Source organism: Gobio gobio (genome assembly GCF_949357685.1).
Source record: "Gobio gobio genome assembly, chromosome: 4".
In the NCBI taxonomy this organism is placed as follows: domain Eukaryota; kingdom Metazoa; phylum Chordata; class Actinopteri; order Cypriniformes; family Gobionidae; genus Gobio; species Gobio gobio.
The window spans coordinates 63,296,227-63,321,888 of record NC_137100.1 but is presented as its reverse complement, the minus strand read 5'-3'; the positions used below and the strand labels follow the sequence as shown (position 1 = coordinate 63,321,888).

Sequence of the window (25,662 nt, the reverse complement as noted above, 5' to 3'; positions counted from 1 at the left end):
AGATGGGCTGCAGGATCCAGCAGGAACGTAGGCTGCTACAAGAAGCTTTCAATGGCAAGTGACGAGTCGTACACAGTATGTTTTTTTTCTTTCTGTTAATTATGTTTATGCTTCAAGAGCGATGTTTTGTGAAGTAATTATGAATCGCAAAAATTTACTTATGGCGATTAGCCAAATATAAATCGTAAATATGAACGCTCGTACATTCCCACATGAAAAAATACTATAGTATATTATAGTAAAATTACAGCAAAGCTAAATAACATTAGCAATGGTCATACAGGTCAACTTGCAGCATGTTTTGTCCACTATATATGCGAAGAACAAATGAGGAATAATTTTTACCGAGGTAACGTTAGGCTACCGTCTCAAATACGTTTTCACATTGCCATAATAAGCGTGCTAATGTTGTTTTCCTCAGCGTCCCAGCATAATGACAGAGAAACGGGCTCTGATAATGCATTACTAATGTTAGCAATGACGACTCGCCGTTTATATTTACCAAACAATTCCTTAACGTTACCTTTTCAATTCAATGACCCCCCTCCTCCATCTGCGCTAACCTAACGTTACTTTGCACGAACATGCATAACTTTGTTCGACTGTCATGAATATTTGAAATGTCCATTTACATTAAGTACAAGTTAGCCAAACATAGATGAACCTTACCAGGAGAAAATTAGCAACGTTGGCATCAGTCTTCAAATTATTCTTTCAAAGGCATCTCTTATACAAATCCTTGTTTTATTTCGGACACTGTCACGACGTTTTTCTGATTCATAACGAGGTCATTTAGGTTTCGTAAAGTTAGACATTGTTTATCCAAAAAGTTTGTAGCTGCAGCTGTGGTAACTAGAGCAGAGCTGGCAACCCGAATGCAGAAACACTACTGACTTCGTGATTGGTCGACAGGTGGAGGGCGGCGCTTCAGGCCAAAACACAACATGTCAACATCAACATCAGTTGAGGGCTGCAACTTCACTTTTAAAATGACAATATCTTGGCCGGACAACCGTTGTCAGTGATATAAGCATTTGAAATTAACATGATTTCTTAATGTCTAGTGACATATCAGGGCCATTGTATGATTAATTGAAATACATTTCTTACATACAGTTCCTTTAATATTCACAGGGCACTCTGTCTGACACACAGCTTTCTGTGCCCATGTTTCGGGTGTGTGTGTGCACTCAGAAAACCATATATATCAGAAATGTAGACAGATATGGCTTTAAAACACATACGGATAATAAACTTTCATGATGATGAAGAACTGCAATGTCATGTGATCGTGGCAGCGACAGATGATAATCAAAACCAAACAGATGTTTTGTTAGTTTTTGGCAGAGTATGCAAGGCACAAGCTGTACAGGCTCCGCCCTCTTCTGGATAGGGGGGCGGGGAGCAGTAGCTCATTTGCATTTAAAGATACAGGCACAAAAACAGCATGATTTTCCTTCCACTCAAAAATGGGCATTTACATCATGGTGTAATAAATGATCTGTGGAGTATTTTGAGCTGAAACTTCAGACACATTCTGGGGACACCTGAGACTTATTTTACATCTTGTAAAAAGGGGTATAATAGGTCCCCTTTAAAATAGATACAATAATTGATAAACATCTTTAGTTGTGGCCAGTGCCCCAAATAGTTCTTGTACTCAAACCAATACCATGTGCACTAAAATGTCTTAATGTAGATTTTGGTGAGCTTAATAGGTATGTTTACCCTAGCCTATATATTATAATCACAAACGCTGATTCATCCAGTAATCAAACAAGTTGCGTCTTTATGAGCGAGTCATTGAATCATTCATTCAAGAGATTCGTTCAAAAACACTGAATTATCCAGTAATGAAACAAGTGGTGTCTTTATGAGCAAATCATTGAATCATTCATTCAAGAGATTTGTTCAAAAACGCTGATTCATCCAGTAATCAAACAAGTGGTGTCTTTATGAGCAAATCATTGAATCATTCATTCAAGAGATTTGTTCAAAAACGCTGATTCATCCAGTAATCAAACAAGTGGTGTCTTTATGAGCGAGTCATTGAATCATTCATTCAAGAGATTTGTTCAAAAACGCTGATTCATCCAGTAATCAAACAAGTGGTGTCTTTATGAGTGAGTCATTGAATCATTCATTCAAGAGATTTGTTCAAAAACGCTGATTCATCCAGTAATCAAACAAGTGGTGTCTTTATGAGCGAGTCATTGAATCATTCATTCAAGAGATTTGTTCAAAAACGCTGATTCATCCAGTAATCAAACAAGTGAAGTATTTATGAGTGAGTCATTGAATCATTCATTCAAGAGATTTGTTCAAAAACGCTGATTCATCCAGTAATGAAACAAGTGGTGTCTTTATGAGCAAATCATTGAATCATTCATTCAAGAGATTCGTTCAAAAACGCTGATTCATCCAGTAATCAAACAAGTGGTGTCTTTATGAGCAAATCATTGAATCATTCATTCAAGAGATTTGTTCAAAAACGCTGATTCATCCAGTAATCAAACAAGTGAAGTATTTATGAGTGAGTCATTGAATCATTCATTCAAGAGATTTGTTCAAAAACGCTGATTCATCCAGTAATCAAACAAGTGGTGTCTTTATGAGCAAATCATTGAATCATTCATTCAAGAGATTTGTTCAAAAACGCTGATTCATCCAGTAATCAAACAAGTGAAGTATTTATGAGTGAGTCATTGAATCATTCATTCAAGAGATTTGTTCAAAAACGCTGATTCATCCAGTAATCAAACAAGTTGCGTCTTTATGAGCGAGTCATTGAATCATTAATTCAAGAGATTTGTTAAAAAACGCTGATTCATCCAGTAATCAAACAAGTGGTGTCTTTATGAGCAAATCATTGAATCATTCATTCAAGAGAATCGTTCAAAAACGCTGATTCATCCAGTAATCAAACAAGTGGTGTCTTTATGAGCGAGTCATTGAATCATTCATTCAAGAGATTTGTTCAAAAACGCTGATTCATCCAGTAATCAAACAAGTGGTGTCTTTATGAGCAAATCATTGAATCATTCATTCAAGAGAATCGTTCAAAAACGCTGATTCATCCAGTAATCAAACAAGTGGTGTCTTTATGAGCGAGTCAGTGAATCATTCATTCAAGAGATTTGTTCAAAAACGCTGATTCATCCAGTAATCAAACAAGTTGCGTCTTTATGAGCAAATCATTGAATCATTCATTCAAGAGATTCGTTCAAAAACGCTGATTCATCCAGTAATGAAACAAGTGGTGTCTTTATGAGCGAGTCATTGAATCATTCATTCAAGAGATTTGTTCAAAAACGCTGATTCATCCAGTAGTCAAACAAGTGGTGTCTTTATGAGCGAGTCATTGAATCATTCATTCAAGAGATTTGTTCAAAAACGCTGATTCATCCAGTAATCAAACAAGTGAAGTATTTATGAGTGAGTCATTGAATCATTCATTCAAGAGATTTGTTCAAAAACGCTGATTCATCCAGTAATCAAACAAGTGGTGTCTTTATGAGCAAATCATTGAATCATTCATTCAAGAGATTTGTTCAAAAACGCTGATTCATCCAGTAATCAAACAAGTGGTGTCTTTATGAGTGAGTCATTGAATCATTCATTCAAGAGATTTGTTCAAAAACGCTGATTCATCCAGTAATCAAACAAGTGGTGTCTTTATGAGTGAGTCATTGAATCATTCATTCAAGAGATTTGTTCAAAAACGCTGATTCATCCAGTAATCAAACAAGTGGTGTCTTTATGAGCAAATCATTGAATCATTCATTCAAGAGAATCGTTCAAAAACGCTGATTCATCCAGTAATCAAACAAGTGGTGTCTTTATGAGCGAGTCATTGAATCATTCATTCAAGAGATTTGTTTAAAAACGCTGATTCATCCAGTAATGAAACAAGTGGTGCAGGGATGGAAATTAACTTTTTTGTCCACCGGCCACTGTGGCTAGTGGATTTCAAAATCTACCAGCCACTCAATGTTTTTACCAGCCACTTTCTTGGTTTTAACCGACAATGTGTAACTGCATGTGAAAATTAATACTACAAGCTCTACAATACTTAAGCAGTTTATATAATCTCAAGTCTCAATGAAATACTGACATTTTCTCTTTCTCTCTTATACACACACAAACCATGAACTGATATACATTTCATTAAATGAGTAGGGCAGATTAATGGATGTGGCATTTGGATGATTCGTGGTCTTTTATGGCTTCCAGTTTTAGGTTTTTAGTCCCAACAATGAAACTATTAGTTTTGGCATCTTCTGAAGCGTGTTGACGACATACTAGGGTTGCCACCTTTAGTGTGGCAAAATAAGGGACACCCATTCACGACAATATAAAATATAACATTTTATATTATTTTACATTTGATTATTTTATTTATTTGTAAAGAACTCTTTAGTAGCCTATTTGGTTCACTTTTTTAAGGGATATTTCACCCAAAACTAAAACATTCTGTCATCATTTACTCTCCCTCATGATGTTCCAAAGCTGTATGAGTTTCTTTGTTCTGCTGAACACAAAAGATATTTTGAAGAAAGTTTGTACCCAGGCTGCTTTGGGGGCACCATTGACTTCCATAGTAATCTTCCAATGTGTTCAACATAACAAAGAAATGTATACATGTTTGGAACATCGGGTGAGTACATGATGACAGAATGTTCATTTTTGGATGAACTGTCCCTTTCAGCAGTAATTCTGAACCAGTAATCACTTTTTTGACAATTCTGAAATTCAAAAATGTTTAATTTTTTATTAATTTACTTAAATTATGACTATATTATTATGTAATTATTTGTCCCATTTTTATCTAAATATTATTTTAATAAATGTCAAACTTTATATGGCAGGATTATTTATTATGTGTGATTAAAATGATACATAACATTAATTAGGCTATAATCTATAAATTAACCTGTCTAAAAATATATAATTCTGTCTGCCAAGCTCTGATAATGTATGGAATATTATATAAATATTTTAACCATTTAAAAAAACAATAGGCCTATACCTTTGGAAGCACGGATGTGTCTGTCACATAGACCGGTCTATCAGCGCTGCTGCTTTAAGTCAGTCAGTCTGAGCAACTGAAATGCTTCTCTGCAAAGTGTGCAGTTTGCCTGAGGTTCATCACGAGTTACTGGACAGACCCATTGATACCTGTTTGATATTCAGCCCTATATCTGGAGATCCTCTTGCGTTCAAACGGTGGACGTTGCGCGAGCTCGAAGTTTTAAAAAAACCGCACACGTTTACAGCGCATGTTCTCTAGACTCCGCCACAATGGCAACAAAGCAGCTAAAACGCAACCATGTGCAAATTAACTTCTCCGCTACTTATTGTGAATTTGATTTGTAACGGCACTTTTTTTTTTTTTTAAGGTGTGCCTCCTCTAAAAGTGTCCGCTGTCGAGGTGAAACAGCAGGATATGCTATTTTTATTTACCCGCCACGGTGGCCGGTAGGTAAAGCGAGTCTATCCGCCACAACACAAAATCACCCGCATTTGGCTGGTGGCGGGTGCTAATTTCCATCCCTGAAGTGGTGTCTTTATGAGTGAGTCATTGAATCATTCATTCAAGAGATTTGTTCAAAAACGCTGATTCATCCAGTAATCAAACAAGTGGTGTCTTTATGAGCGAGTCATTGAATCATTCAATCATTTATACATCAGTATTGACACAATGGGGTAAAACACATTTGTTTTGAGCTAAGCAGGCAGGATTATTAACTGATGACCAAATACTGATATACTGATCAATCACTAATCAATTACTAGCCAAATACAAAGCACCCAAATGAGCACTGAGGGGATTAGGACAGCAATCATCATTGGTGATATTTACAGCAGCTCTTGCTGAACTAATGTTTGATTTTTTTATCCCGGGGGGATCATCCTTGGCAACAGACCTCTTGTTTCTCATCCCTCCCACTATCTTGGGCTCCAAGGGACCATCGTCATGGCAACAGCAAACCACTAGGAATGTGGGCCGGCTGGCTGCTGCTGCAAGTTTCTGAATGGGTTTTGTTGGTTGCCTGTGGAAACTCAGCCCTGAACTCAGCAGGGTGCACTGAAAGCAGGGATACTTCACCCTGGATGTCATACTTGGAGAAAGTTTTGTAGTAGTCTCCCTCAAATTATACGTCAGGGAAAATGTGCAGTCAGGTGGTCATTATCAAAAACCCAAAGGGTGGTCAGGGCCCTGACATGGAGCGGAGCTGTTTTGTTTCACGCTCAAGTGGTTTATTTTTTGATGATCACTGCCAGACTGAACATTATCCCATTATTACACAGCGGCCAGAGCTGCACGATTAATCATTAAAAAGACTGCGATCTCAATTCAAACAGCCACGCAACTTATTCCTAACTGGCAATGATTCGGCTCTGTATATTAAACCTTAAGTACTGTATATTAACCCTTTAAGACCTAAGGGTATTTTTACAATTAATTTTCTGCCTGGTGTTATTTACTAAAAAAGCTTGTAAAACATCAACCCTGTTGTGCACAGACAAATGACACACCTGTTTTTTTTCAAGACAAGTTGCACTGTCAGTATATTTGTGTTGCATTGATGTCACCTGAATGTAAAATAAGTTATGGGACCATAAAGACAAATGAAAACATAAAACGGAAATTGAATCACTCAAATATTTATTGAAAACACACACAAATAAATAAAAGCTAAGCATATTTCCTCTGGAAAACAGTTTGTTCAAGTCTTTAGAGTCCTGGAACTCAGGAATAAACATGATAACTTATACAGAACCAAAACTATTTACATTTTTCCAAAAAAAGTCCAGGCGCTTTTGGCCTCTTTGGATTTTGGATATTTACTGGTGCCAAGCCTCAAAACAGTTTCTATCAGGAACTTCTCCTCAAACTTTCTCCTCAAACTTTTTCCTCAAACTTTCTCCCCAAAACTACTAAAAACTGCAGCGCGTCTCTCTCTCTCTCTCGCTCTCCTCAACACTAGCCGTGCGTCTCTCTCTCTCCACAATAACAGAGCTGTGGTTCATGCGTAATGACGCACACCAACGTGGATGACGGATCAGCCTATCATTGGTCAAACCCTCATCCAAAATGGCAGCTAGCATCGCGCTAGCGGCAAAAATGACGGAAAATGTATAAATTATGGACATCAAGTGGATATATCTTGGATGTAAGCGTTTTGATTTATTGCTGAACAACTCCAAAAAGATGCACATGTTCCAGGCTGGATAGAAAACCTTCTGTAAAGGCTACAAAGACACCAAAGACACCCCCGTGATGGCTAGCTCGTTAGCTTTCTGCTGGAAAAACGGTAAGAAAATCGATAAAAGTTTCATGAAATAATATAGATATTTATCGGAGGTGCCGTGTGACGTCGTGGGCGATGCCATCGGGCTCTGTACGATCACAGAGAACATTCTGACCCAGAGAGAGCCGTTGGCATGTTTAGGTATTAAACAGTATCATTATTTCTGCGTTATAATAATTCAAATCATCACAGAAGTACTGGGCTAAAAGTTTATAGTTCGGATTTAAACATTGATGTCTACAGTAGTGATCAAAATAAAGTCAATCACATCCTGAAAGTAACTTGACGCTTCAAATAAAGATTGTATCAACATTGTTAAACCAGTAGGTGTCGGTGGTGACATGTGACTGTTTAAAAACGCATTTATCATTGAATCATTCAATTAAGAGATTTGTACAAAAACGCTGATTCATTCAGTAAGTCTTTATGAGTGAGTCATTGAATCATTCATTCTAGGGATGTCCGATCAGGTTTTTTGTGCCTCTGATCCGATATGAGTCACTGAATATTGAGTATCTATCTGCTGATACCAAGTCCCAAGCCAACACTTTTATTTTCCAAGTGCTTGGTGCGCTTAATTAAAATCAATCAAATCATATTTGCTGAGTGAGATTTACTCACACAGCAACTACTAGCTGGTCTCTGTTACATATGCATGGATGGATGCATGGATGCATGGATGGATGGTGGATGCATGGATGGATGGATGGATGGATGGTGGATGCATGGATGGATGGATGGATGGATGGTGGATGCATGGATGGATGGATGGATGGATGGTGGATGCATGGATGGATGGATGGATGGATGGTGGATGCATGGATGGATGGATGGATGGATGGATGGATGGTGGATGCATGGATGGATGGATGGATGCATGGATGGATGGATGGATGGATGGATGGATGGTGGATGCATGGATGGATGGATGGATGGATGGATGGTGGATGCATGGATGGATGGATGGATGGATGGATGGATGGATGGATGGTGGATGCATGGATGGATGGATGGATGCATGGATGGATGGATGGATGGATGGATGGTGGATGCATGGATGGATGGATGGATGGATGGATGGATGGATGCATGGATGGATGGATGGATGGATGGTGGATGCATGGATGGATGGATGGATGCATGGATGGATGGATGGATGGATGGTGGATGCATGGATGGATGGATGGATGGTGGATGCATGGATGGATGGATGGTGGATGCATGGATGGATGGATGGATGGATGGATGGTGGATGCATGGATGGATGGATGGATGGATGGATGGTGGATGCATGGATGGATGGATGGTGGATGCATGGATGGATGGATGGATGGATGGTGGATGCATGGATGGATGGATGGATGGATGGATGGATGGTGGATGCATGGATGGATGGATGGATGCATGGATGGATGGATGGATGGATGGATGGTGGATGCATGGATGGATGGATGGATGGATGGATGGTGGATGCATGGATGGATGGATGGATGGATGGTGGATGCATGGATGGATGGATGGATGCATGGATGGATGGATGGATGGATGGATGGATGGTGGATGCATGGATGGATGGATGGATGGATGGATGGTGGATGCATGGATGGATGGATGGATGGATGGTGGATGCATGGATGGATGGATGGATGCATGGATGGATGGATGGATGGATGGATGGATGGATGGTGGATGCATGGATGGATGGATGGTGGATGCATGGATGGATGGATGGATGGATGGATGGATGGATGGTGGATGCATGGATGGATGGATGGATGGATGGATGGTGGATGCATGGATGGATGGATGGATGCATGGATGGATGGATGGATGGATGGTGGATGCATGGATGGATGGATGGTGGATGCATGGATGGATGGATGGTGGATGCATGGATGGATGGATGGATGGATGGATGGATGGATGGTGGATGCATGGATGGATGGATGGTGGATGGATGGATGGATGGATGGATGGATGGATGGTGGATGCATGGATGGATGGATGGATGCATGGATGGATGGATGGATGGATGGATGGTGGATGCATGGATGGATGGATGGATGGATGGTGGATGCATGGATGGATGGATGGTGGATGCATGGATGGATGGATGGTGGATGCATGGATGGATGGATGGATGGATGGTGGATGCATGGATGGATGGATGGATGGATGGATGGATGGATGGATGGTGGATGCATGGATGGATGGATGGATGGATGGATGGATGGATGGATGGATGGATGGATGGATGGTGGATGCATGGATGGATGGATGGATGGATGGATGGATGGTGGATGCATGGATGATTGCATGGATGGATGGATTCATGGATGGATGCATGGATGGATGGATGGATGGATGGTTTATCAGAACCTCTAGTAAATTACATGTTAGCCTATATTGTTTGTCTGTTCAGAATCGTGATCTCCATTTTAAACAAACAAACAAAAAAGATTCATCAATTTATCCAGAGTTGTGCAGCTCTAACAGCTACTTAAGAAATTATAATCTCTTGTTGCCTTGAGTTAGGAAACTAACTGAAATTATTTTTAATAAGCTTTATTTATTTTTTTACTATAACAAACTAAAATGAAAAATATAAAAGACAATTCAAAATACTAATAAATACTATAATTGTATATAAATAATACTAGAATAACAGTCTGTCCAAATATGCATCATTCAGTAGGGATAACATTTGTGGTCATTCTAACTCCTGATTAAGTGATAGATACCACCCAGATTTTTGACAAAATTAAGGAGCAGGTGTGAAGCAGTTAAGATCTGTAGAAAAAAATTCCCCTCAGCTTATCAAATGTGTGGAGTAATGAAGGAGTCAGATTCCAGCGGCGGACTTGTCCTCAGATGCTCCGCAGAGCTTATCTGAGATTCAATCCATGACATCACTGCAGCCCGCAAGCACACTCAGCATTTCTGACGGATCCAGTGTCATATAACACGCCAGATCAACCATCAAGAGAGTCAGTGGGGAAAAGAGGAGAACAGACGTGTGAAAAAAAGAGAAAGAGAGAAAGATGATTGTTACACTCAATGGACGGGGCAGCTTAGCTTCATTACACCAGAGGTGGACAAAATACACAACTCCATTACTCGAGTGAAAGTAAAAGTACTATTGGTCAAATATTACTCTGTTACAAGTGAAAGTTGTTAAAAACTATTTTTACTTAAGTAAAAGTACAGAAGTACTTGCTTTTAAAAGTACTTAAGTATCAAAAGTAAATTTCCTTTTTTATGTCAATGCATTATTTTATTATTGTTGTATAAATGCACGCTATGCCATGGTGGTTTAAGCCAGTCAGTGATGCTCCATCCGACATGCATACAACCACCTTGAACTCATTTAAATACTTAAAATGTACAAAGCTTTTTACAAAGCTGCTGTCACTTTAAGGCAGAATGCACAAATCCTACACACTGATACACATCCGATATTACGTTCACTTAAGACATAATCAACTTTGTTTACGTGAATACTTTCCAAAATGAAAATTGACATTTTGTGTGTATTGGTCTGTTTAAGTGCGAAAAAAACACAAAAGAAAGCTCTATTCAGTACTCGTGCTCTGGCATCTCAGAAAACAGACTGAACTGAGCTTCAATCATGCTTTTTCAGATTCATCCATATGTCTGCGCTTCTCTTTCTCCCAGACATTTACATTTTGCAAAAAAAAATAATAATAATCCACTGACTTGCAAAGCTGCTACAGAAACGACTTTTGACTTTGAGGACCTTGATAGAAATGTAGTGGAGTAAAAAGTACGATATTTGTCTTTCAAATGTAGTGAAGTTAAAGTAAAAGTATCCCTAAAAAATAATACTTCAGTAAAGTACAGATACTCAAAAAGTGTACTTAAGTACAGTAATCAAGTAAATGTACTTCGTTACTGTCCACCTCTGCATTACACCGAGTGATGAAAAGCTTGGACCGTCGTGAAAACTCAAAGCAGGACATGCTCCAAACAAGCCAATGCAAGAATGAACTTAAAGTTTGGTTGTTTAGTATTGATGCTGTACAAATGTCGTCTAGTTTACAAAGGCGATGAAACTGATTCAGACTGAACTAGAACTAGAGTCTGAACTATACACGTATTTATTTTTCTATCCTTTTCTCGTGTACATGGATTTTTTTCTTTCAATAATTGGTTGGTTATTATGGCATATTTATCTAAATGTGTTCTGTTTTCTAACTCTTGCAAGTGTAATGATACAAATAATTAAAATCTTGCCTTTATAACAATGTGAACCCACTGTCACTTTTGTGCTTAAAGTTTAAAGGCCCACTGAAATCAAAATAAAGTTTTTTAGCTTTTAGTATGACTTTGTTAGCCTTAAGGTTAGGAATAAACTGGTGTGTTCTAGGGCTGGGCAAAAAAAAATCTATTTTTCGATTAATCGTTTTTTAAAATGTGGTCGATTCAAAATCGATTCTCAAGGCCAAGAATCGTTTTTTTCCCCCCGGGGGTTTCCAGTCGATCCTGCCCGGTATCGAATATATGCTTGTCGTTAAGATCAAATCTAATGGCAATCGCATCTAAGGAAGGCGCGCAAATAACAGAGATAGTGACGAAATATAATGCGGGGCACGAATCAAAGCTCAGACGCCCCTGGAGGAAAAAGCCTCAATGAAAACGGACTGAGTCTGAATGACGGTCGGCTAAATCGCAAGTTTTTAGTTTTAGAATAAGTGTATCAAAATATCCATAAAAACAAAATTGTATTGTATTTAACATATAGAAATATAGAGATGGGTTTTGTTTTAACGTAGGCCTACCCGAGTGTACCTAAAATAAAAAGAGTTTAATATACAGGTTTGTGGCTCTTAATTTCTTTTTAATTACCCACTTGTAAACTCATGTTCACTGTTCTTTTTTATAAATATAGTAGGCTATTTGAATTAAATCTATATTCATTGAGTTGAATCGAAATTTAATCGAGAATCGAATCGGAACATCTGAATCGATACCCAGCCCTAGTGTGTTCCAAAACAATGGCAAAATTTGCATTTAGGAAATATAAGCATTCAAAACTTAAAGTCTCTCACTTCCGTTAAAACGAATCACAGATTTTGATGACATCATCGCAGACTCATCAAATCTTCTGTCCAATCAAATGCGCTCTAGAATCTGAAGTCCCGCCCCCTGCATTATAAACAGACCCTGAACTGCGTCTCTGAAAACGGTCAGTTGTTTACTCTTTTCTTGTCATGTCAACAAATGCACGTGCGATGCATCCACTGATGTAAGATGATAAGAGTTTACGACAGTAGTAGAGGACAATACTGTTTCCCAACTGTAGGGGGACCCCGAGAGCAAAACCTAGTGCTGCTTTAAGCCTTGTCTGTGAAACCAGGGGTATATTCAAAGAATCCTGAAAAAATAATGTCTCCCACAAAAAATATTAAGCAGCACAACCGTTTCCAACATTGATAATAAATCCTCATATTGATGATTTCTGAAGGATCATGTGACACTGAAGACTGGAGTAAGGATGCTGAAAATACAGCTTTGATCACAGGAATAAATTACATTTTAAAGTGTAATATTTTACAATACAGTTTTTAATTGCATGTTTGATCAAATAAAGGCAGCCTTGATGATCAGAAGATATATTTTTTAAACCACGAGATTTTATATAAATAATTTTTTTTTATAAAATTAGATACAGTGATCTTTTATTTTTAACTCAAGTGTAAAAAACGCTGTTTTTGTTCTGATGTTACACTTATTTATTTGCTTGAAATATTCCAAATAAATATTCCAACTTTTTTCATTTTCATTTGCAAAGCATAATTCCATTCGTTTGATTTAATGCTGTATTGTACAGTGTTACAATCATTTAAAATGACTCCTTGAACTATCATATTCATATCACATGGCAGGCAGCAACAGGGCTGCAGTTATAACCAGAATAGCAGAATGGACCAGGCGGTCCCGTCTCAAATGTCTGCACCCCAACACATGCTCACTCCGATACAAATACAGCCATGGACAGAGATAACCGAGTCCGAATCTAATATTTCACACACTTCGATCTGCGCTTTGATAACAGATGCTGTGTATTTTTTTAAAGCGGTGTGGCCCAGAGGGCGAGAACTAAATCTAAACCAGCTCCCCTTTGAGCTGACGTCTGCAACACCTAAAAATAGGCCGCCGTCAAAACAGGAGCACAGCGGTCCAAAGAGCAAAAATAAACAGACAAATATCAATTGAACAGAGAGACGCACAGTCAAACTGCAAATAGTAGGGCCGGTTAAACCTACCACTCCACCGATGTCTGTTATTAAATAGACCTACTGTAGCTGAAAATAAAGCACTGTTTGTTTGTAATTTACATTTTTGCTTTTTAAAAACAAAGATAAAATTAAATTAAATATCTATATTGTAATTATAATATATTTTGGTCATCCCAACCTGTTCAGAATAGTGAATGTTAACATGGATGTTCACACTGGCATGTAGTTATTATTATATTATTATTTTTAAATGAAGAGGAGGGAGTGGACAAAAAAATAGGGCAGGATTATGATGGCCAAGTGAGTTTTTGTGTTTTTTTTAATGCATTTATAAAACAATGAATAGTAAATTCTATCATATTATTCAATTACTTTTACTGTTTTGTTTTGTTTTTTGCCGTGGTATCGATACAGTATCGGTATCGAGGTATTTTAGTATTGAATTTATATTGTACACTGTAAAAAAAAATCTGGTCTCCAATTGAAAATTTTAAAGTGACCGATCACATCTAAATCTTTTAGTTGGCCAAATTGAATTTCTGTGAATTAAATTGCACCAATTCAATTTGGTCAACTGAAAAATTTAGATGTGATCGGTCACTAGAAAATTTTCAATTGGAGACCTGCATTTTTTTTACAGTGTATATAATTTTGGTATCGTGACAACACTACTTTACACAGCACTGAAAACATAGTTATGTATGTTATAGGGGTGTAACGATACACTCGCGTCACGATTCGATATAAATTGCGATACTGAACTCACGATACGATATGTATCCTGATATTTTAAGACAAAATAAAGAATGATTTTTTTTTTTTTTACTTTTTTATTATTATTAAAATAATATTATTATTAGTGTATTATTATCATGACGCACAAATATTCCCCCATTGCATTATTATACATTATATTCAACATTATACGCGTGCACTTCAGATGATCAATGCAATCAATCACAGTTCTAATCGCAATGAAAGCGTGTCAAAATGACCACTCTCAAACGTTAACATAAATGTTTAGCTCATCCTAGAACATAATTCTGCATTTACTCACTCATGTTGTTTTCGCGTGTCACGCAATCATTTGAACGTCCGTGTTTACTACAGTATGCACGCCTTGTCTTCAGAAGACTTGGATTTGGATTAGACCACTCGATTAGTTATTTTTTACGATGCCTTTATGACATTTTTTGGGATCTTTTAAGTTTGAGAGGAGTGAACTTTAAATGGAGGGACAGAAATACCTCAAGTTTCATAAAGAATATCTTCATTTGTGTTTGGAAATTAAAGGGTTAGTTCACCCAAAAATGAAAATTCTGTCATTAATTCCTCACCCTCATGTCGTTCGACACCCGTCAGACCTCCGTTCATCTTCAGACACAAATGAAGATATTTTAGTGTAAAGCTGATGCTGAGAAAGGCTTCAGATAGGCCTCCATTGGCATTCAGTACATTTACACTCCCAAGACCCATAAAAGGCACTAAAAACGTCGTTACAAAGTCCATCTCACCACAGTGGCTCTACAATAATTTTACGATGCGACGACAATAGTTTTTGTGCACAAAAAAAAAATCATCCAACTTTATCCAACTTGTTCTTGTCTTCCGTGTGTGCCTCCACGACGCATGCGCGAGAATATGACGCAGATCCGGCGTTCGGACACATGACCCAGAAGCGTTTTGTGTACAAGCAGAGGAAGACGCGCGTGTCTAAGCTGTTGGATTCTACATTGATCGTGCTTTAGGTCTCGGTGTAGTTCTCAAAATGGGACTAAAGTGTGTATTTCATGGATTCCCGAACGCCGGCGCTACGTCATATTCTCGCGCATGCGTCGTGGAGGCACACACGGAAGACAAGAAGAGGTTGAATAAAGTCGTTATTTTGATTTTTTTTTTGCGCAAAAAAACTATTGTCGTCACATCGTAAAATTATTGTAGAGCCACTGTGGTGAGATGGACTTTGTAACGACGTTTTAAGTGCCTTTTATGGATCTTGTGAGTGTAAATGTACTGAATGCCAATGGAGGCCTATCTGAAGCCTTTCTCAGCATCAGCTTTACACTAAAATATCTCCATTTGTGTTCCGAATATGAACGGAGGTCTGACGGGTGTCGAACGACATGAGGGTGAGCAATTAATGAGAGAATTTTCATTTTTGGGTGAACTAACCCTTTAAACGAAAAACGACATGATGTTGAAATTTGTGTTTGGGTGAATTATACCTTATAAATAGGCCTACTACAGCAAGTTGAGCCTTGGATAATATCGCAAATGATATCGTATCTATCAACGATACATATCGTCACATTTTTGTATTGTGATATATCGTTTATCGTTACACGCCTAGTATATTATATTGCATTTCTGTCAATAGATCCTCATAAATATTACACACTGCACCTTTAAAATCAATTAAATAAAGTAAATACTCAAAATTAAAAAAATATTAAATAAATACATTAGTACAATCCGGTTATGTGTACCATTCATTTAGAAACTTCCATTTCTATGAATCTGTCAAATCGGTCACAATTATAATTCCTGGCTGATATCCATCTATGATAGAGACGTCACTACACAGAAGCACATGTCCCAATTTCTCGCCTCACTGTACACAATAACATCTTTGGGCAAGAGCTTCTGTACATTATCTTTAATTGATCAAGTTCTTGTAAACGAGCCGGTCCTACTGATTCAATGTGCTTTCAACAGGAAGCTGTAAGATAACACAGTTCTTGATCACTGATCTCTGAATCGCTCGTCACATTATGCATGTTAAAGTATTAATTAGACAGCGTGTGTTAATGGTCCGGGCTCAGGCTGAAAGACTGAAGGAGTCTTGTATATTAGGCCTATTATTACTGCACTTTACTGTATAATTAATGCCACTGAAACTGCCTGAATTAGTTAGTCATGATTCTTCAACAGAGTCATACTTATAGGCTACTATCATACACACTCATCAGTGACACTGAATGACTGTTTATTCAGACGGTTTGTGGTTTGTACTATAAGCAAAAGATGGTCGGACTGGATCTCAGGGACTTACAAAATGGAGCACATATCAACAAACAAACTCACACTTCCTCCTCAAGTTCCAAGCAGTTTTACAGACTAATTAAAACTACACCTCTGAGCTAACCTTTGTTCTGTAAAATGCATGTCTGTGTGATAAATCTATTGAAGGTCTTTTAGTTTTCAGCCGTACATTACCATTTAAAAACATTACGGTCTGTAAGATTTTTTGAAAGAAGTCTCTTATGCTCCCCAAGGCTGCATTTATTTGATCGAAAACATAAAACAGCAATGTTATAAAATGGAATATATTGTAAAATGTAATGTATTCCTGTGATCAAAGCGTCCTCAGTGTCACATGATCCTTCAGAAATCATTCTAATATGCTGTGGAAACCATGATACACTTCTCTCAGGATTCTTTGATAAATAATAAGTTCAAAAGAACAGCATGTATTTGTCTTTTTTTAACATTGTAAAGACATTTATTTTGATCAATTGAATGTATCCTTAAGTAGCAAAAGTATCCTTTAAAAAAAATCTCACTGCCCATAAAAGACTATTGTACATATTTAACAACACAGGGAAATGGTTGGACGTGCACAATTATACATTACCATAATTTTTATGACATGCACCATGAAAATACCATGGAAGTACAATTTAAAGTGAAAGTAAAATACCTTGGTACATGAATATAATATTCATTCAGCTAAACTAAAATGTTGGTGATAGCCTTATTGTTGCATTTACAAAGATAAAAATCATCTGAAATAAACAACAACAACAGGGGAAAAGAGATGCAAGCATGCAAAAGATCTGTTCATAAAGCACAAAGTATATTCACACTGTCTGAATAGTTCCCTATCCCCAATATAGTGCGCTATGTGCCATTCACAATGTAGAAAATAGTAAATGTGTGAACAAGTGACTGATTTCAGCCGCAGCTTCAGCGTCTGTTTATAAAGTGGGGGGCGGGGCTTCAGATGCTAGAGAGCATTTGATTGGACAGAAAATCTGATGAGAAGCTGAAATGCCATTGATCCATACTGGCCAAAGTGAGACTAAGTTTTGAATTCTTTTATCTTCTAAATGTGAATTGTGTCATTGTTTTGAGCACACTAGCTCATATTCAAAATAGGGATGTGACGGTGAGGAAATTTCCCCACCGGTTAATTGATGTGTGACAACACCGGTAATACCGATATCACCGGCGGAGGCTTTTAAATCACTAATTTTATCTAACCGAAATTAACATGCACACGACCGCTCTGAACTGAAAACGCGCCAGTGCGCACACACCGTGAATGACAGCTGGTCTGTAAATGCGCGCTCTGTGAGGCCATGGGTGCGTCTCAATCAGTTCCCTAGTTCAGTAGTCAGGGCACTGATCAAGCATTGGTCAGTCTATGATTGAGATGCACGCCATGAATGAATAACAGTTCGTCCGTAAAGCCTTGTTTATACTCGGTGCGCGCGGCAAAAATAAATGCGCGCAGTCAGCGTAGCGCGGAGGCTCGCACTGCAGAGCCAGGCGAAAGTAAACAATGCGCGCTCTGTGCGGCCGTGCACATTTTACTTTCGGTTTTGAATTAGCGCCAATGCGGGTTGCTTGAATTGTGGGTTCATTAGCCTATTATTTTTAATGAAAAACACAACAACAAAACAAATGACAAACTCCCTAAAATAGGCGCTTTTACGCTTCGCTTTGAAACCAAATCTTCCGCGATCATCTCCGTCAGCTCCTCACTCTCTGATGAATGACTCCTGCCGCTGCCGAGACTCACGGTCGGATCCTGCTTTATTAAGCAGACACGTTCAGTTTTTATTTGTATTGTCTGTTCTCTAACTGAACTAAATTATTTTATTACTATAAATAGGGCTGGGAAAAAAATCGATTTGATTTAAAAATCGAGTTGGTAGGTCAAATCGATTCATATTTTCAAAAAATAGATTTTTTGAGATTTTTTTTCTCCCCCTCTGCAGTATAGCGCAATACATACATTTTGCATTCGCCAAATCTTCCTTCAGGGTTTCCGTAGCACGCTCAACGGGCGCGTTGAAAAAAAAAAAGCTCTTCGACTTCAGTCGTGTGGAGTTGGTTTGGATTTACGGCATCTGATGAGGAACAGACAACACCTCGATGCAAACCAGGGCTTAAAAACGGAAAAAAATATCAATCGGTTCACTCCGAGCAGAATCGACATTATAGCGTTTCCGTTTTTGCATTCCTCAATAAACATTACTGTTCTGAAAACGGTTTGATATGAAAAAATACCGGTTAATAACATTATTTTAATTTAGCCTATACTTTAAACAAATATGTATAAATAGACTTATTTTCACTCAATAATAATATAACGCATGGTAATTAAACTTGAATATTAATTTCATAAAATTTTTAAAACCAGAAATACATGCATTAGAATGACAAAGCATAAACAGCGGACCTGTTTTAATGGAGCGTTAGACAATCTAAAGTGGCCTCTTATGCCGAATTATTTTCAGAAGAGTGATAACATTCTTTGTACATAACTTTTTTTCAACACGACTTGTTTTAAAAATTGCATGAATAAAGAATAAATAAACTGGATAACCATTGCTCTTTTAATACACCGTCAACTGCTAATTTCAAAGCAAACACTGCGCAACACGTCCTTGCATCACAAAATCAAATTCAGTCAGCTAATAAAGCTTGATCATTTAATGCAATATACCATTTAATACGAAGCATCAACCGTCTATATAGAAAACATTGACCTGTCCTGTATTGGCAATCTGAAAGACTATAGGAAAAATGTTTGATAGATGCTAGTAGCCTACTTGGACAGGCTTAAACGGAATCCACAAACTAGCCTAAATCAGACTATTTGAGCTTAAAGTCTGTACTGCTTATTTAAACGTACGAAAAGAATGTCCTCCAATACCTGCACATTCATTGTAGACCTGAGCGGGGAAAGAAATGTACTTGAGGCGTGTAAATGCGCGCTCTACACTGACTTGCGTTACCGGTAGATTCATAGATGATGGTGCGCGAGCATTTCACTCACGCTTGATCCGTCAACGTCACATGCTGCACTACTATTCATTATTGGTCACTGCCAAATTAAAATATTAAAGAGAACGATAAAATAACGTTATTAACCGGTTAATGGTCATTTCAAATTAACGTTTCTGTTCAGAACGATTCAAATTGATTTTAATTTCGTTTTCGTTTTTGTTCCTCTTAAAATTTCGTTTGTTTCCGGTTTTCGTTTTCGTTCCTTGAACCGGTTCAGAGCCCTGATGCAAACTATGTCTTAAGGCTGTTGTTGTTGCTGGCAGCAGTACGACAAATCTGTTTCAGTATTTAAAGCGAAGACATGCGGCTGAGTGGGAGAAGTGTTGCCTTCTTCGAAAAGAAAACCACTCTAGTGGCGTTAGCGCTAGCCCCAGAGCAAACAACTCTTCAACAACCGAGCTTGCCTCAAGCCTGCTGTTGTTGATAGGCTCATTTTCCTTGCAAAGAATGTTTAAAATGCAATTACATTTTTTATGGCGAATTGTGTTACTGTTTACATGTTCAATTCAACTAAGAGTTACCTCAAGAATTTTTGTTGTTTATTAGCTCAATCCAAATACAGTATAAATAATTTGGATGTTTAACCATCTTTGTTGCACACTGCACAGTGACTTTTCAGTTAGATAAAGGGTTTGCCTTTGCAATTTTATGTTGATGCACTTTAATTAAATTAAATAAATATACATTTTTAAAATATATGTACAGTTTGCAATTATTTTGTTTTAAATGGCGGGCGGGGGAAAAAAATCGAATCGAATCGTAAATCGAGTTTATTTATATAAAAAAAATAAAAAAAAAAAAATAAAAAAAAAAACGCCCAGCCCTAACTATAAAATAAATCAAAAAGACGGTGGGCGGTGCCACGGTGGGCAAGTGATGTAACCGGTGTTGAGCCTAATTCAAAACTTAATTTTGATTTAGATTTCATGGGGACTTTAAAGTATATCTGTCAATGACGCTCAATGGAGTGAATGCCGATGTTAAAGTTCAGAAATGAGCGTGGGTGCTACGTGACAAAAGTGTGTGTGGGAGATATAAATACAGTCTTCTGAACATGACCTGCTCGTGGAGAAGTTCCCTGTTGTGTAATGTCAGACGTCCAGACAGCTGCACTACTGCAACTCTACAGACACAACTCTCATGTACCTCTGACATAACAGGACACATATGATCTTTCACTTTATCATTTAATATCATATTGTTTACAAACGAAATATCATCATCCGTTTCACTTTTACAAGCATAAAATGGAGGCACATATTGCGACAAACAGTTGAATTGTCAGAGCTTTTCAATGAATTCCTGTGATAGTTTAGCTTCCATGATATGCGATCAGAAAACGTGCCAGACTGGCGCTTAGCGTTACCTCAGCTCTGCTCAGCTCTTCTCTCGTGATGAATGAAATCTGACTCCTGCTGCGTCTTATATATATATATATAAATTAATATATAAGATTAACTAGTTTAATGTTGTTTTATTTGTTTCATTATTTATTTAGTTGGATTTTAGTTGCACTTGGTCAGAACTGTTTCAAGAGTAGTTATATGCATGAAGCCTGCTGCCTTTGGGCTCAGTGATGTTGAATTTAAGATTATACAACAGTTTCAGGTTATGTTTTAGTGTTGGTAACATGTCCCACATTGTCCCACACAAACTTAGCAATCGTCCCACATTTGGTTTGTTTGATGGTGGTCACCCTAATTATATATGCTCTAACAGCAACATTACACACTAACTAAAGTTTGAAAAATGGGATCACGAAGAACAGAACCTTTAATCGAAAGCAAAGAAATCATGTTTAGAAGAGAAACACAATTTTGTTGCATAGATCGCAAATATTATGATGAAGTAAATTGGACAATATGTGTTTTCCTGTTCTTTCAGTGCTGCAGCAACAAAGTGTGCACGAGTGTGAATCCCGCGATATCCGCCTTTGATCCCGCAGGAGTCTGATCCACTACGAGAAGAGAGAATTTTCCACTCCTCGCTTCACTGCAGACGCCTAGTCTCGGCTGAATTTGAGGCGAGGCGCATCTCAAACAAGCCTATTTTCATTTCCTTGTTGGGTTGTTGAAACACGCCTCATAATCACAGCCCAATGGAGCCGTATAAGACTCATATTCTGACTAGAATTGAGTATGACAACGTCAGGCTTGATGATGCTACCAACAAAGCCTGATTGGATTGGTTTGGTTGTGTTGAAACTAGTCCTGTAACCCTGAGTTTGTTCAACTACAGGGCTCGACATTAACGCTTGTCCGGGACAAGTGGATTTTTTGAAGGGTCAAGAGAAAAATAATTTTACTTGCCCGACGGACAAGTATCCTGAGTAAAATGTCAAAACAAAAAATAACTAGGGAATCACCAAAGTGCAATAATGATTCTGCATTCAGTGTAAGTGGAGATCGATAGTGGATAATAATATAATATAAACTGACATTAATAAGGTTGAGCTGTTGAGGCTCGCGCCACCTCAAGAAAATCGAAAACAAATGAGCGCCGCTCACACACAGTTAACATACACAGTTAAAATTGTGCAGTTTTTATATTTATAACATATGATACAGTTAAGCAACATTAAACTAACAAGAGTGTTGTTTTCCTGAATACCATCACGACTGAAAAAGACACTGATTTCATACGCCAGTTCCATTAACAATTATTTAACATTAAGTCACTTACATTTAAGATGCAATATGGACTGTTTTTGTTCTATTTCAGCAGCGAAAATAGTTCCAAACAAATATCACAGCAGAACCGTAACGCATCTCACAGCAACAGTGTGTGTTAGTGAATGATTCAGCGTTTTAATGAATCGGTTGAATCAAAGATTCAATGGCCTATTCGCAAACGACCGACAAATTCTTGAATGATTCAGCCGTTTCACTGAATCGACTCAATGACTCGCTCATTTAGACGGTCACATGCTGCCACCTACTGGTGGTTTAGTTTCATCTTTCCAACATTTCTTATTTGTATATTCAAAAATATTTAAAATAATCTCATAACATTATTTAATGCAGTTGTCATTTTTCAGTGTAAATGATTTAATTTGATTGTTAACAGCCTATAGTGTCTTATTCTAATTTAATTTATAGATCAAATTTAAGAATATAAAAGGAAAGCTGAAGCATATCCTATATTTAATAAGATTATGGAAAAATGCCTTTTATAAAAAGGAAAAAATATCACAAATATGCATATTTAAATATGTCAAAGCTGATTGAACACTGGTGAGAATATTGCTTCAAAATAGATTATATTTACAAAAAAAAATCCGGACAAGCTAATTTTTGAATGTGAATGACAGATTTACTTGTCCGAAGGACAAGCGTGTGAACCGGCTTAATGTCGAGCCCTGAACTACATCATGGAGCGGACGCCTGGTCAACTAAACCCGCATTCATGTAGAGTAAACGGCCAACAGCACAACACATGGCCGCTCAATCGCTGAATACTACACCGGTTCCTGAGCGGAGGAATGCTCTGGCTCTCAGCCATCAGGAATAAGCAGCAGAACTGCAGGATTCCTTCTCACTTACTCCAAGTTTCGTCCTGATCAATTACACACATCTCGCATTGTCTGCATTGAAAGTGCGTGAATTGCAGTATAAAAGACACTGCAATTGGGAAAACAATGCCTTTTTCAACAACAAAAAGCTGCTTTGACGGCCTATTGAAGTGACCTGAATCTTGAAAAAAACATAAAAAATATATATATTACAGACTAACCAGACATATTATGCGGTTTAAAATATTGTTTTGAAAACATTTCAATTCAAAGAAGCATGTGGCGTTAGCATGATCGTATTATACTGTTAATATTACAACTTAAAAGTATACAAAGTCACTGTAATATCTCTAAAACCATAACACAATGTCAGCAATACAATGATATATGTGAAAGCTCATTAATATGAATGTATGTAAAATAATATAATACATAGCCTATACATCCTCAAACATTAAAAATACAGAAAGCACCTTCTTTTAAGAAATACAAAACAGTGCCTACTTTCAGGGATATTACAATATCAGCCATTGACATTACAAATGATGTACATATGTCTCATTATTATTGCTTCAGAGATATTAATAAGCATACATGAAGATTATAAGTGACAGAAAGGAGCTGCTGTGTCTCAGGAGGATTTTGAGGCTCGTGCGCGCACACGCCGCATCATACGCGCAACATGTAAGCGCCGCGGTCACGCGCACAAGGCTGTAACCTTTCACCTTTACTAACCCGACTTAATGAATGACGTGCACAGACTGTTCATAATCAATACTCCATCGACCCATCCATACCATCGGTCAAATCAAAATGTGGTTCGCCTACCTTATATCTCTGTACTGAATTATCCTTGATCAGTGAGAAGAAACAATCACGTTCTGCCTCCAGTTATCCATTAAACGGGCTCATCTGCGCATATAATCCAGTACAGTGCGTGTGATTATTATTCCAGAGCGTCAAGGCGATGTTTTATGCTTCAAAATGTAAATACATTTGCGACAGATGTACACAAACATGGCAGAGATACACAAATATCACACTGCCAAAACAAGCGAAACATTCATGGGCAGGAAGTGTCAGGTAGGTTCCTTTGATCTAACAGACAGGTCAATTGCCCAATCGCACGCGTTATACGACTACACAACCCCGCCCCCTGAGACGCGCTAGCCAATCGCGTTGAAGCAGCGGGTCTGTGTGAATTTGAAGTGGAGCGCAGGTGCATCAGAAGAGTAGTGATGTCTTCCTCTGCCTCCTGATGTCCTGTCATTTAACACTCTTACATTTAATCAATCTTATGACGATCTTAACTAAAGTACATACTCAAAATTTACATTTGTATTTTTTTATGATGCTGTTTAATTGAAATGTAGAGGCACTCTTTAAAGATAAAAGCAAATTATGTTCTGTGTTTGTGAAGTATTTATGCGATTTATTCTTTCCATCGTAGTTTTTACATTATATATATATATATATATATGTGTGTGTGTGTGTGTGTGTGTGTGTGTGTGTGTGTGTGTGTGTGTGTGTGTGTGTGTTATTATTATTACACACACACACACATATATAGGCTATGTGTGTGTGTAATAATAACACACACACACACACACACACACACACACACACACACATATATAGGCTATGTGTGTGTGTAATAATAACACACACACACACACACACACACACATATATATATATATATATATATATATATAATGTATAGACACACATATATAAAATAATATACAAACACACACACATATATAGGCTATGTGTGTGTGTATATATATATATATATATATATATATATATATATATATATATATTTTTTTTTTTTATTATCACACACACACACACATATATATATATATATATGTGTGTGTGTGTGTGTGATAATAAATATATATATATATATATATATATATATATATAATGTATAAACACACATATATAAAATAATATATAAACACACACACATATATAGGCTATGTTTGTGTGTGTATATATATATATATATATGTGTGTGTGTGTGTGTGTGTGTGTGATAATAAATATATTTATATATATATATAATGTATAACACACATATATAAAATAATATATAAACACACACACATACATAGGCTATGTTTGTGTGTATATATATATATATATATATGTGTGTGTGTGTGTGTGTGTGTGTGTGTGTGTGTGATAATAAATATATTTATATATATATATATATAATGTATAACACACATATAAAATAATATATAAACACACACACACATATATAGGCTATGTGTGTGTGTGTATATATATATTTTTTTATTAACACACACACACACACACACACACACACACACACACACACACACACACACACACACACACACACACACACACACACACACACACACACACACACACACACACACACACACACACACACACACACACACACACACACACACACACACACACACACACACACACACACACACACACACACACACAC

The 25,662-nt window shown here is 37.3% G+C and overlaps 1 protein-coding gene across 2 annotated transcripts in view; it reads right to left on the bottom strand.

Annotated features, from left to right (window-relative positions):
* LOC307125795 (ras-specific guanine nucleotide-releasing factor RalGPS1) overlaps positions 1–24,270 on the bottom strand; it is a 269,981-nt gene extending 245,711 nt beyond the window's left edge. The window contains exon 1 of one of the 2 annotated variants that reach the window (XM_079815915.1): positions 23,994–24,270. The gene's annotated coding sequence lies outside the window, so the exon portion shown is untranslated. The remainder of the gene's footprint in view (positions 1–23,993) is intronic. The other variant, XM_079815914.1, reaches the window with a different exon arrangement.
* Positions 24,271–25,662: the final 1,392 nt, after the last annotated feature.